Source organism: Aethalodelphis obliquidens, unplaced genomic scaffold (genome assembly GCF_003676395.1).
Source record: "Aethalodelphis obliquidens isolate GAN/ISIS:26980383/991018 unplaced genomic scaffold, ASM367639v1 scaffold100, whole genome shotgun sequence".
Lineage (NCBI taxonomy): Eukaryota > Metazoa > Chordata > Mammalia > Artiodactyla > Delphinidae > Aethalodelphis > Aethalodelphis obliquidens.
Genome location: NW_020838044.1, coordinates 3462597 through 3476182, shown reverse-complemented (window position 1 = coordinate 3476182; position 13586 = coordinate 3462597).

Below are 13586 nucleotides of genomic sequence, written 5' to 3'. Positions count from 1 at the left end.
ACTTTGGGTTGCCTCTTCATACTGCTTTCTGGTTCCCAAATCCCCTTTCTCCACCATCCAGGATCTGTCTCCTTCTTCTTTCCCTCACCTCCCTCCATATTCACATCACTTGTGGCCTGCATATTCTTGATCATCTAATCAGAGAGTGCTACCATCCCAGGTGGTCCTACCCTACAGCTCTTCTTTACCTGATAACATCCAATGACGCCTTCTCTATGGAACCTTTTTTGCTTCTCCCTGAGCCCAGGGTAGCTGGCTCCTCTGCTCACAGAGCATTGTATTTCTTCTCAGGTCTCCACACTGTACTGTAGTGCACTGGTGTACATGTCTATCTCCCCAACTTGACTGTGTAGTTCTTAAGTACAAGAACTGAGTGAAACAAGAAAAACAAAAACCTCAACAAATATTTATTGAAGATCCTCCATTAATTAGAATTGAATTGTACCCCAGATTCTAAGGTGCAGACAGATTCTCAAGGCCCTACACGATCTGCTCCCTGACTGCCTCTCCAGTCTCCTGGCTTTCTCTGTGGGTGTGTCTCTGTCTCTCACTTTTCCTGACTCTGTTCTCTTGCTCTGTGTTAGTCCCAGGATACTTCTCTCCGGCCTTGAGCCTACTGTTTCTCATATATCAGATGTGGGCCACACGCAGAAAAGAAAACTGGCCTGGATCCATTTTAAATTCTGCCCAAGGAAGAGCAATACGACCCCAACAGAGAAAGTCTGCTGTTTGGAGGGACATACTTGAAAAGCAGAGACAGATGGGAACCAGTGGCTGGAGGAAAATGCACAGATTCTCTCAGGAGGGAAAAATGTCAGCTTGAAACATCTGCCAGACCCTGGAGGCATGACGCCCTCTTAAGCCCACACCAGTTAAGTGACAACTATCCTATTCCTCTTGCCACTCTTCTCCCTCCCCTGGCTTTGACTAAAGCTGGTTCAGAAATCAAAATAGCAAGATGGAAAATCAGGGGGCGGAAGAGTAAAGCAAGAAAAGAGAAAAGGAAGGTGGGTTCAAGCAGCATCCCATAGCAGGCTGAGCTGGGGAAGAGGATCCGATTTAACATTCAGTCAAGTTTGGAGTCTTGGTTATCATCTGGGACTGGTTAGTAAACTGAATTGTGTTTGTAACTTATATTGACTGTAGAACTTTTATTACCTGCAAGTCAGAAGAAAAATCCAGGAAGAGGGTGGAACCATCTCCACTGAGCAGCAAACTTAAAGGGACCAGAGCCAAAAGTAAAGTTGCTTTGATGATTCTAACCGGTACGTCCTGCTACTTCACTGTACCAGCCATACTTGTTCACCTTTTAAGAAATCTAGTGTTATCTCTAAATAGGAGCATAAAATATTCATTTTCTGGGCTTCCCTGGTGGCACAGTGGTTGCGAGTCCGCCTGCCGATGCAGGGGACGCAGGTTCGTGCCCCGGTCTGGGAAGATCCCACATGCCGCGGAGCGGCTGGGCTCGTGAGCCATGACCGCGGAGCCTGCGCGTCTGGAGCCTGTGCTCCGCAACGGGAGAGGCCACAACAGTGAGAGGCCCGCAAAAAAAAAAAAAAAAATTCATTTTCTTTACATTTTTCCCACTTAATACACCCAGATATCTTTCCAAATCAGTCTCTGTCTAACTCAGTCTTTTTACTGGCTTCATTGCATTCCATTGTATGGCTATACCTTCATTTACTTAATCACTTCCTATTGATAAACATTTAGCTTATCTCTAGATACTTTTGTTATTTAAAACAAAGTTAAAATGAACATCCATGAAAATATCTATTCTTTATATGTGTAGGAGTCTATCTCTAGAAGAAATCCCTAGCAGTAGAATTGATAGGTCAAAGGGTATTTGAATTTTTAAATTTTGAGAGTTATTGTAAAACTGCCTTCCAAAGACTTTGCACGTCTTTCAACTTTGCTATCTCTGCCAATTTCATAGGTGACAGATGTTACCTCATTGTTTTAATTTGCACTCTTTTAAATGAGTGTTATTGTTTACATTTATGAATCATTTGCATTTCATTGTCAGAGCACTGCCTACATTTTTTTTTGTCTACTTTTCTATTGGATTTTCCTTTTTATTTGAAAGAACTCTATACCATAAATAAATTAGCCCTGACTTTATATATAAAGTGTGTTAGAGCTTTGTCAAATATGTTGCAAATATATTTTCTTAGATTTTTTTGGTTTTAATTTTGTTTGTGGTGCTTTTGCCCACAATGTTTTTAATTTATATGTAGTTAAAATCAATCTTTTTTTTTTTTTTTATGAGTTCTGGCTTTGGTATCTTGCTTAAGCAAACAGGCCTTTTAAACCCAAGATTATATTTTTAAAAATTACTTATGTTTTCTTCTAAGACTTTGTCATTTATTTTTTACATTTTGATCTTTGACCTATACAGAGTTAATTTTTTCTTTAATGCCTGTGGATGGAGTTTTTTCCCAAATAGTTAGCTACATGTTTTAATATTATTTATTAAAAATTCATCTTTTCTTAACTGCTTTGAAATGCCACTTTCAGGTAGCAAATTTACTAGGTAAGTTTCTTTATTCTCTGCCCCTATATTCTGTTCATTGATGAATCTGTGCAGTTTAACATTGTAGCACATCTCATATACACTTTTGTTTCTGCTTTTTAAAATATATAACATTATATTATGCCACATGCATTTCTTGAGAACGTTTTCTTTTGCATGGGTCCACATCTAAAGGGACCCTCTCAGATGAGTTAGATGTGAAATATAGCCCCAAGATAGTAAAATAAAACAAAATGTGAATTAGAGTCATTTTTATGGTTACCAAATCATAGAATATTAAAGCTAACATTCATCATGCCATGTTGTAGAGGGGAAAAGTGTACACCAAAAGCAATAGTTTTAATTTTGGAGGAGTTAATATTGAGTTGACCTTTAAGAGACTAATTGACCAATAGGTTGAATGAGTTCTTGAAGCCATCCCTGGATGAAGAGAGGGGGTCAGGATGGAGAAGGATATGACTTGGATCCTGATAACAGGACAGGATGGAGAAGGATGCTTGGCTTTCCCTTTGGTGCAATCAAAGAATCCAGAGGCCTTGTAATTTCCATGTTTTCCTTAATGATCACGCAGCACTTTTGTGATCAGGAAGAAAACACAATAATTGTCACTTTTTAAAGTGCTTGGATGTGCCCTGGAACAAGATAACACTTTTAAAAATGTATCTGTGAATTAGAGAAGAACTTGGGCTTGGTCATGTTTTTCTGTTGTATTTTATTTCATTTTTACATATAAAAAGCTGTGCATAATTAATATATACAACTTGATGAGTTTGGAGATAAGTATACACCCATGAAATGATCACCACAATCAATGCCTTAAACCTATCCATCATCTCCAAAAGTTTCCTCCAGCCCTATTATTATTATTATATTGTGATAAGAACATTTAACATAAGATTTATTCTCATAACAAATTAAGTCCACGATATTGTTAACTATATATACTGTACAATAGGTATCTAGGACATACTCATCTGTGTAATGAAAACTTTGTACACTTGACTAATACCTTCTTTTTGCCCCCCCTCCCCCCAGTCTCTGGCAACTACCATTCCAGTCTCTGTTTCTATGAGTTTGACTATTTTAGATTCATTTTATAAGTGGTATCATGCAGAATTTGTTCTTCTGTGTCTGACTTACTTAACTTAGCATAATGTCCTCCAGGTTCATCCATGTTGTCACAACTGGTGAGGTTTCCCTTTTTTTAAGGCTGAATAATATTTCATTGTATGTATAGACCACATTTCTTTACCTATTTATCTGTTGATGAATGTCACTTCCTTGTCTCGGCTATTGTGAATAATATTCCAATGAATATGTAAGTTCAGGATCTTCAGATCTTGACTTCATTTCCTTTGGATATGTATCTAGAAGTGGAATTGTTGGATCATGTGGTAGTTCTATTTTTAATTTTTTGAGGAAACTCCACACTGTTTTCCATAGTGGCTGCATCAATTTGTATTCCCACCAACATTGTACAAGCACATCTTCATCAACATTTGTTATCTTCTGGGTTTTGTAATAAAAGCCATCTTAAGTGTGAGGTGAGGCATCGTCCTTGGTGCTGTGTAGGCTTGGGAGAGAGGTGGCACAGGTGAAATAAAACTGTCCCCCCTACCCTCTTCAATGTGTCTTTTTTTCATTTCTGTGTTCTACCCGGGTTCTGTAATCTCTCACCTGGATTCTGGAGCCCTTATGCAGGTATTTTCATCCACGAATGATTGTCACATCCATGTTTCTGTGGGGGGATGAGGGCTGAAACCTTCTATTCCACCATTTTGCTGACTCAGTCATATTTATTAACATTTACCATGGAACTTGATCTGTCAGGAGTTCATTCCTACCTACTCTGATTCTCCATGGCTCCAGAAGCCTACAGAACCTGAGTCAATATGAAAATCACTCAGCTCAGCCCACTGAGAGGGGGTCAAGAAAATGGTGTGGAAAGCTTTAACTTTCTTCTGGTTTCTTCAGTGAGGTTTACAAAACACAGCAGAGAAAAATATTATTATTGTGTATAATATTAACATTATGCATACAAAAGAGTTCATTCTCCTTGCAAATTAAAATGAGGCTTTGGAAAGCATTTTTGTTTATTTGTTCATCTATTTGTTTAGGAGAAAGCAGTATGGAGATCTGAGGATTTATATAGAAAACCAGTGTGCTTGTTTTTTGGGTGAATACAGAGCTTCATAATTTTGAAACTAGGGTAGATCAATGGTTCCCAAGTAGTTGTCATTGGACGAGTGCTGAACTAGCTACAGTCAGAGATAGGTAGCCGGGAAAAGATAAATTTGAATTTATTCTAAGATAATCACATTTGCTTAGTTAGAACTTGGTAAAGTAGGGGACTTGCTATAAAAATCAGAATTAGGTCTCAATAGTTTCAGTAGAAAAAGATCTATTAGGACCTTTTCAGTTGCTTATAATTAGTCCAATAAACTAGATTTGACTTACAGAAAATTTCTTATAGAAATTTTCTAGTACTTATAGAAGATTTTCTGACACAGGGCAACCGAGGTGTGAAAAATAACTAACCATGTCATCACTGGATGTTGGTGCCTCCACGTTTCCCAGGCTAAAATCTATGCTCAACATAATGTCTGAATTTTAGCAGTTAATTTTATTAGGGTCCTTGAGTTGTAGCCAGTCAGAAATGAAAGTGATTCCAAGGATTATCCTGTCCAGCAACTTTTACACTGAGCTTCGTGGAGTCTGGAGTTCCCTGGGTTCCAACCAAAGGCAGCCTTGTGGGAACAAATGGTTCCAGGCACCCATATCAGCTTCAATTAGAGTAGTTTCATTTTTATGTTTGTATACATGGAGCTTCTCTAAACTTACATTTGAAGAAAGTGTTCTGGAATTTTCAAAACAACAACAAAAATTTTGAAAACTACTTATCAATTTTAATTTCCTCATTTTAGAGAAGAGAAAATCATGGCCCAGAAATGTTTAATTACAGGTCCAAGATCCTACACCTAGTTAAAGACAGAACCTGAAATCAAACCCCCAACCTCTTAATTTCAATTTTGTATCTTTTTTTTTTTTTTTTTTTTTTTTTTGCCGTACGCGGGCCTCTCACTGTTGTGGCCTCTCCCATTGCGGAGCACAGGCTCCGGACGCGTAGGCTCAGCGGCCATGGCTCATGGACCTAGCTGCTCCGCAGCATGTGGGATCCTCCGGACCGGGGCACGAACCCGTGTCCCCTGCATCAGCAGGTGGACTCTCAACCACTGCGCCGCCAGGGAAGCCCCTAATTTGGTATCTTTGATATTTCCACAAGATCACATCACCTAATCTAGTTTATTTGACTAATAATTTATTCAGTTTGAACTGAGGTCTTCCCATCCTATGGTGAATATTTCCTGCCTTGCTAGAAAAGGTAACCCTAGCATTCTGTGAGTATACCTGTGAATTGCACACTGGCTTGCATGTCTTTGCACATGTTCATCTCAGTATTTTAATCAGATGGCCAGGCTCATGGACAGTATCCTAAAGAAAGTAATTCAGGATTCATCTCTTCTTTCCTACTATTATGCTTTATTATGTTGGTAGAAGAGATGTATCTTTTTTCTCCCTTTATTTTAATTCTGGAAAATAATAAATTTGCCCCCAAGACTAAAAGAGCAAACATATTTTGGTTTTCATTATCAAGGTCATGACATTTGTGTGCAAACCTTCTGCTTAAACAAGTCTCCTTCCAGGTCCAAGTTGTGGATTCTGTCCCAAGCAGGATCTTCTGCTCCATTGTCTATTTTGACTCAAAGCCTAAATTAGAGACATTCCTTACTAGATTCATACTCTCACAAGAGATATCAGTATGTTCTAAACTCAAAGCTCCACTGTGGAAGAGAAGGAGAATATGAGTGGAAGGGTTGAGGCCTGAGCAGCGAGTAAGTTTTGCAGTCACTCACCATCCAACAAGTTCAGCAAACTTTATGCAAAGTCGACACTTTGCAATGAACTTCTAGAGGCCTATAGGGGATGCATGTGATCTGCCTCAAGGAACTTGTACTTATGAAGACAGATTTGTAAATACAGTTGACCCTTGAACAACACAGGTTTGAACTGTATGGGTCCACTTATATGCGGATTTTTTTCAATAAATACATACTACAGTGCTACGCAATCTGTGGTTGAATCTTCGGATGTAAAACGATGGATACAGAGGGCCAATTGTAAGGTTTTATGTAGATTTTTTACTGTGCAGAGGGCTGGCATCCCTGACCCCCAAGTTATTTAAGGGTCAACTATACAGCTAAGTATAATATTATGGGAAATGAAGTACAGTAGTCCCTTCTTATCCATGGTTTTGTTTTCCCTGGTTTCATTTTCCATGGTTTCAGTTACCTGTGGTCAACCAGTGTCTGAAAATATTAAATGGAAAATTCCAGAAATAAACAACTCATAAGTTTAAAATTGAGAGCTGTTCTGAGTATCATGATAAAATCTTAGGCCATCCCTCTCCAGCCCACCTGGTGTGTGAATCATTACTTTGTTCAGCATATCTGTGTTGTATCTGCTTCCACCCATTTAGTCACTTAGTACCCTTCTTGGATATCAGATCAACTGTCCTGGTATTTCAGGGCTTGTGTTCAAGTAACCCTTATTTTACTTAATAAGAGTCCCAAAGTGCAAGAGTAATGATGCTGGTGATTAGGATATTATCTTACTGTGCCTAACTTATAAACTAAACTTTACAATAGGTATATCTGTATAGGAAAAAAACAAACAAACATAGTATATATAGGGTTCAGTGCTATCCACTGTTTCTGTCATTCTGGTGGTCTTGGAACTTATACCCCGTGGGTAAGGGGGGAATGCTGTACATCCTAAACAGAACATCAGCTTTTAAACTGTATAAAAGAAAACCAATTCAAAATAGATTAATGGAATGTTTATGTCATCTACTTTATAAATATTAATATGATATGGTTCCAGCTTTCCAATAACTTATGTCTTTAGTGGTGGAGACAAATGCATAAATGAATTGTTCCTTTGTACCCAAAACTGAAAATTTGAAAAAAAAAAATTATAATTGTAGCAAATGTACCCTGCACCAAAACCCTAAAGAATATGAAAGTATATAAGAAAGTATATAAAGCAGAAAATGAAAGTACTTAGTCATTCTCTAAAGAAAACACTGTAACAATTTAGTATATATCATTCTTTTTTAAATTAATTTTTATTAGAGAATAGTTCATTTACAATGTTGTGTTAGTTTCTGTTGTGCAGCAAAGTGAATCAGTTATACATATACATGTATCTACTCTTTTTTTAGATTCTTTTCCCATATAGGTTATTACAGAGTATTAAGTAGAGTTCCCTGTGCTATACAATAGGTTCTTATTAGTTATCTGTTTTATATATAGTAGTGTGTATATGTCAATCCCAATCTCCCAATTTATCCCTCCCTCTCCTTTCCCCCTTGGTAACCATAAGTTTGTTTCCTACATCTATGACTCTATTTCTGTTTCGTAAATAAGTTCATTTGTTCCATTTTTTTTAGACTCCACATATAAGCAATATCATATGATATTTATCTTCGTCTAACTTACTTCACTCAGTTTGACAATGCCTAGGTCCATACATGTAGCTGCAAATGCATTATTTCATTCTTTTTACGGCAGAGTAATATTCCATTGTATATATGTACCACATCTTCTTTATCCATTCATCCCTCAATGGGCATTTAGGTTGCTTCCATGTCCTGGTTATTGTAAATAGTGCTGCAATGAACATTGAGGTGCATGTATCTCTTCAAATTATTGTTTTCACCAGGTATATGCCTAGGAGTGGGATTGCTGGGTCATATGGTAGTTTTATTTTTAGTTTTGTAAGAAATCTCCATACTGTTCTCCATAGTGGCTATAGGGTATATCATTCTTAACTCTCCTCTTTCTCTCTCTCCACACACACACACACACACACACACACACACACGTGCACATATGTGCACTCAACAATTTGTGATAAAACATCCTTATGTGTCACCAATGAAGATATATCAATTTATATGTCTTTTTCAACAGCTACAATTACCCACTGATGGATGTTTTAGTTTCCATATTTCACAATTACAGTAAATACTGCAATGACATGAGTTTGTACCCAAAAAAATACATTTACTACTTCTATATTAGTCTTCAAAATGTTCCTCAGTTTATACTCCCTCCAACAATATGTGGAGTGGGCCCATCACCCCCATTCTAACAAATAATAGTTATTATCAGTCTTTTATATCCTTTATATTAAACAATGATGCCTTATTTTTAATTTATATTAAAATTAAACATTGAGCAATTATGTTATTTGTTTATTGGCCGATACTATTGCCTGCCCATTCCTACTGGATTATCCTTCTTTTTGGTATTGCTTTTTAGGAGTTTCCTCTCTATTATGTATACATTAATCTTTTCTCTCTCATATTTATTTTATATTTTTCCCATTTTCTTCACTTTATATTTTGTTTATATTTTCTTTGTGCAGTTAAAAATATTTTTTTGAAGTCTGATCTGTCGATCTTTATTTATAGCTTCTGAATCTAACCCAGGAAAGGGGACGTAGGTGAGACCTGTGTCAGACGCAGGATGAAGGAATAGGGAATAAAATACACATAGAACAGCAGTGCAAATGGAATGGAGAACTGTGGCTAGAGAATGGCTGCAGTGCGCTGGGAGGAACCGGGCTGGCTTCCTTCAGAAAACAAGCTTTCAGACAGGATTAGAAAGAGGACATTGACTTTGCTAGGGTGCAGAGAAGAGTCAGAAACATGCACTGCAGCCAAATCTCAAGCAAGTCTCCAGGTAGGAACAAGAGTGACTGAGAGACTTTATGAGCATTGTAGAAACTGAGAATCACCAGATGGGGGGAGTGTGAGGATGTCCATTTTGGTTATAAGGCCAGATTTCAATGCCAACTCTGGGTCAGCTTGATTAACAGGGACCTAGGAAGGGAAGATCTAGTTCTGTTTCAAACCCCAGGGAAGACCTGAATCCCTAAAGGTGGAAAAAACTATACTTATTAACCTAAGGTTGGTCAGAAATATGCTTTTCAGGGATTTGCTTAAGGAGGAAATTCAGAACTCAGTTCTGCCACAGGAGGAAATAAAAATGAAGGATGTATCAAACTACCAATAGCATTTTTCACAGAAATAGAACAAAAAATTCCACAATTTGCATGGAAACACAAAATACCCTAAATAGCCAAAGCAATCTTGAGAAAGAAAAATGGAGCTGGAGGAATCAGGCTCCCAGACTTCAGACTATACTACAAAGCTACAGTAATCAAGACAGTATGGTACTGGCACAAAAACAGAAATATAGATTCATGGAACAGGATAGAAATCCCAGAGATAAACCCATGCACATATGGTCACCTTATTTTTGATAAAGAAGGCAAGAATATACAATGGAGAAAAGACAACCTCTTCAATAAGTGGTGCTGGGAAAACTGGACAGCTACATGTAAAAGAATGAAGTTAGAACACTTGCTAACACCATACACAAAAATAAACTCAAAATGGATTAAAGACCTAAATGTAAGGCCAGACACTATAAAACTCTTAGAGGAAAACATAGGCAGAACACTCTATGACATAAATCACAGCAACATCCTTTCTGACCCACCTCCTATAGAAATGGAAATAAAACCAAAAATAAACAAATGGGACCTAATGAAACCTAAAAGCTTTTGCACAGCAAAGGAAACCATAAACAAGATGAAAAAACAACCCTCAGAATGGGAGAAAGTATTTGCAAATGAAGTAACTGACAAAAGATTAATCTCCAAAATTTACAAGTAGCTCATGCAGCTCAATACCCAAAAAACAAACAACCCAATCCAAAAATGGGCAGAAGACCTAAATAGACATTTCTCCAAAGAAGATATACAGATGGCCCACAAACACATGAAAGGATGCTCAACATCACTAATCATTAGAGAAATACAAATCAAAACTACAATGAAGTATCACCTCACACTGGTCAGAATGGCCATCATCAAAAAACCTACAATCAATAAATGCTAGAGAGGGTGTGGAGAAAAGGGAACCCTCTTGTACTGTTAGTGGGAATGTAAATGGATGCAGCCACTATGGAGAACAGTATGGAAGTTCCTTAAAAAACTAAAAGTAGAACTACCATACGACCCAGCAATCTCACTACTGGGCATATACCCTGAGAAAACCATAATTCAAGAATAGTCATGTACCACAATATTCACTGCAGCACTATTTACGATAGCCAGGACATGGAATCAACCTAAGTGTCCATCGACAGATGAATGGATAAAGAAGATGTGGCACATATATAAAACAGAATTTTACTCAGCCATAAAAAGAAACAAAATTGAGTTATTTGTAGTGAGGTGGATGGACCTAGAGTCTGCCCTACAGAGTGAAGTAAGTCAGAAAGAGAAAAACAAATACCGTATGCTAACACATATATATGGAATCCAAAAATAAAAAAAAAAGGTTATGAAGAACCCAGGGGCAGGACAGGAATAAAGATGCAGACGTAGAGAATGGACTTGGGGACACGGGGAGTGGGAAGGGTAAGCTGAGACAAAGTGAGAGAGTGGCATGGACGTATATACACTACCGAATGTAAAATAGATAGCTAGTGGGAGCAGCCACATAGCACAGGGTGATCAGCTCGGCGCTTTGTGACCACCTAGAGGGGTGGGATAGGGAGGGTGGGAGGGAGACGCAAGAGGGAGGAGATATGGGGATATATGTATATGTATAGCTGATTCACTTTGTTATACAGCAGAAACTAACACAACATTGTAAAGCAATTATACTCCAATAAAGATGTTAGGAAAAAAAGAAGTGGAAAATAAGTGGAATGGGCAATACATATGTTTTTATTGAAAAAAAAAAACAACAAATGTGGCTTTTTATTAGCCAGTGAAGAAAGTGAGGCACTGTCACTGGTCCAGGTAGAGTTCTGGAGAGTGCCTTGGCAGCAGGAGGCAAGGGGCAGTAGCGCCCTCTGGTGGTGGTTGGTGAGTGGCTCAATACCTGGGCTTGTGGCCTGAGAAGGTGCTGTGTCCCCCAACCCCTCAGTCTCTTGCTGGGATAGAGGATGTCTCCCAAAAGCTGGGAGGGTGAATGGGGATAGGAATAGGGATATAGGAATGAGTCCGTGACCCAGCTCCCTGTGGAAATAGGTATGGACTGAAAAAATGGACGAAGCAGAGGCAGAATGCCAGGGAAGTTAGAAGGGAAAAATGCAGAAAAAGGATAAAGAAATGCTGTGTTCTAAATATGGCAAAATGGGTTTTTCTTGTTTGTCCCAACTTGCACACATTCCTGAGGCTTGGCACCTCCCACCTTGCTTTCTGGGACCTAGTTCAGGCCTACACTTGGTGTAACAGAAGGGGCTTTTGTTAATGTGCCTGAAGTCAGAGGAAGAGACAGCCTCTTTCATCACTTCAGCCTGGAGACACACGGGATGTGTGCTGAGAGAGGCCCAGCTACGGGGCAGGACGCTGGGAGGGAGGCTAAATGAGGCCAAGTGTCCATGAGGGGGAGGGGAGAGAGCAGGTTCAGACAGAGGTATTTGCTCCTTGGTGAGAGGAACTGGCCTGTGACACACCCAGAGGATCTAAATAGAAAGACTCAGCTCCCCCAAAGAACTACCCACCTCTCTGAGAACGCCTTTTGCTGTTAAACTTGAACTAAAAATGTCTTGCCCATTCTTCTGGACTTTGTGTGTGAGACGGGACTATGGTAAAGTAGTTTAATCATGGACTCTAGCCCTTCTCCCTTCCACTAAGTGGAGTGTAAGGTCAAGACTATTTGTTACAGAAAGAGACCCCCAGACATAGAGAACAGACTTGTGGTTGCCAAGGGTGAGGGGGCGTTAGGGATGGAGTGGGAGTTTGGGGTTAGCAGATACAAACTAGTATATATAGAATGGATAAACAACAAGGTCCTACTGTATAGCACAGGGAACTATATTCAATAGCCTGTGATAAACCATAATGGAAAAGGATATAAAAATGAATGTATATGTATGTATAACTGAATCACTTTTCTGTACAGCAGAAAGTAGCACAACATTGTAAATCAACCCTGCTTCGATAATTAATAAATAAAGACTGTTTCTTGCTTCCCCGCTCTCACCCCACATATTTCTAGCACTTGTGCTTCAAACAGAATAGGACCTCAGGGCTTCCCTGGTGGCGCAGTGGTTGACAGTCTGCCTGTCAATGCAGGGGACACAGGTTCAAGCCCTGGTCTGGGAGGATACCACATGCCGCGGAGCAACTGGGCACGTGAGCCACAACTACTGAGCCTGCGTGTCTGGAGACTGTGCTCCGCAACAAGAGAGGCCGCGACAGTGAGAGGCCCGTGCACTGCGATGAAGAGTGGCCCCCGCTCGCCGCAACTAGAGAAAGCCCTCGCACAGAAACGAAGACCCAGCACAGCCAAAAATAAATAAATAAATAAAGTAAGTCATTATTAAATAAACAAGTGTAAGAATAAATGAACAGGTCATTCATCTGTGTCCTTCCAGCCGGCCCCTGTCCACAGTAGGTTCACCACTGGTAGTGCATCATTGATAAACGGATGAGTGAATGAGTGACCTCTTGGGCCCCCAAATGGGTGTTTGCTAAGCTGGAGGGAAGCTGAAAGCTGTTACATAAAGACTTGCCTAGGTTGAACCACTTGTGGGAATTGGGCTCAAATACAGGATGTGGGCTGCGTGCTTCTCGCCTTCCTAGTTTTGAGGGTGGGGGTGGAGCTCTGAAAGTGCCTCTGATTTGTCAGTGGGCCCCGTGCGGGGAGCTGCCAGATCTGAAGAATTGAAAGTTGGGGGAGGAACGAGGAAAAGAAGGACGTAAGCACCAGCCAGACATGAAAGGAAGCTGTTGTGAGGGTCTCATGCCCTAGAAGTTGGGGCCAGATTCCTGGAGGGGGCCTGAGATAATCATACATCACCTGCCCATGGACCTGCCCCAACGTTTTGCAGACACAGGCCAGGGAAGAGGAAAGTCCTTTAGCGAATAGGGACAATAAGATGACCTCCCGTGCGGGATTGCCTGT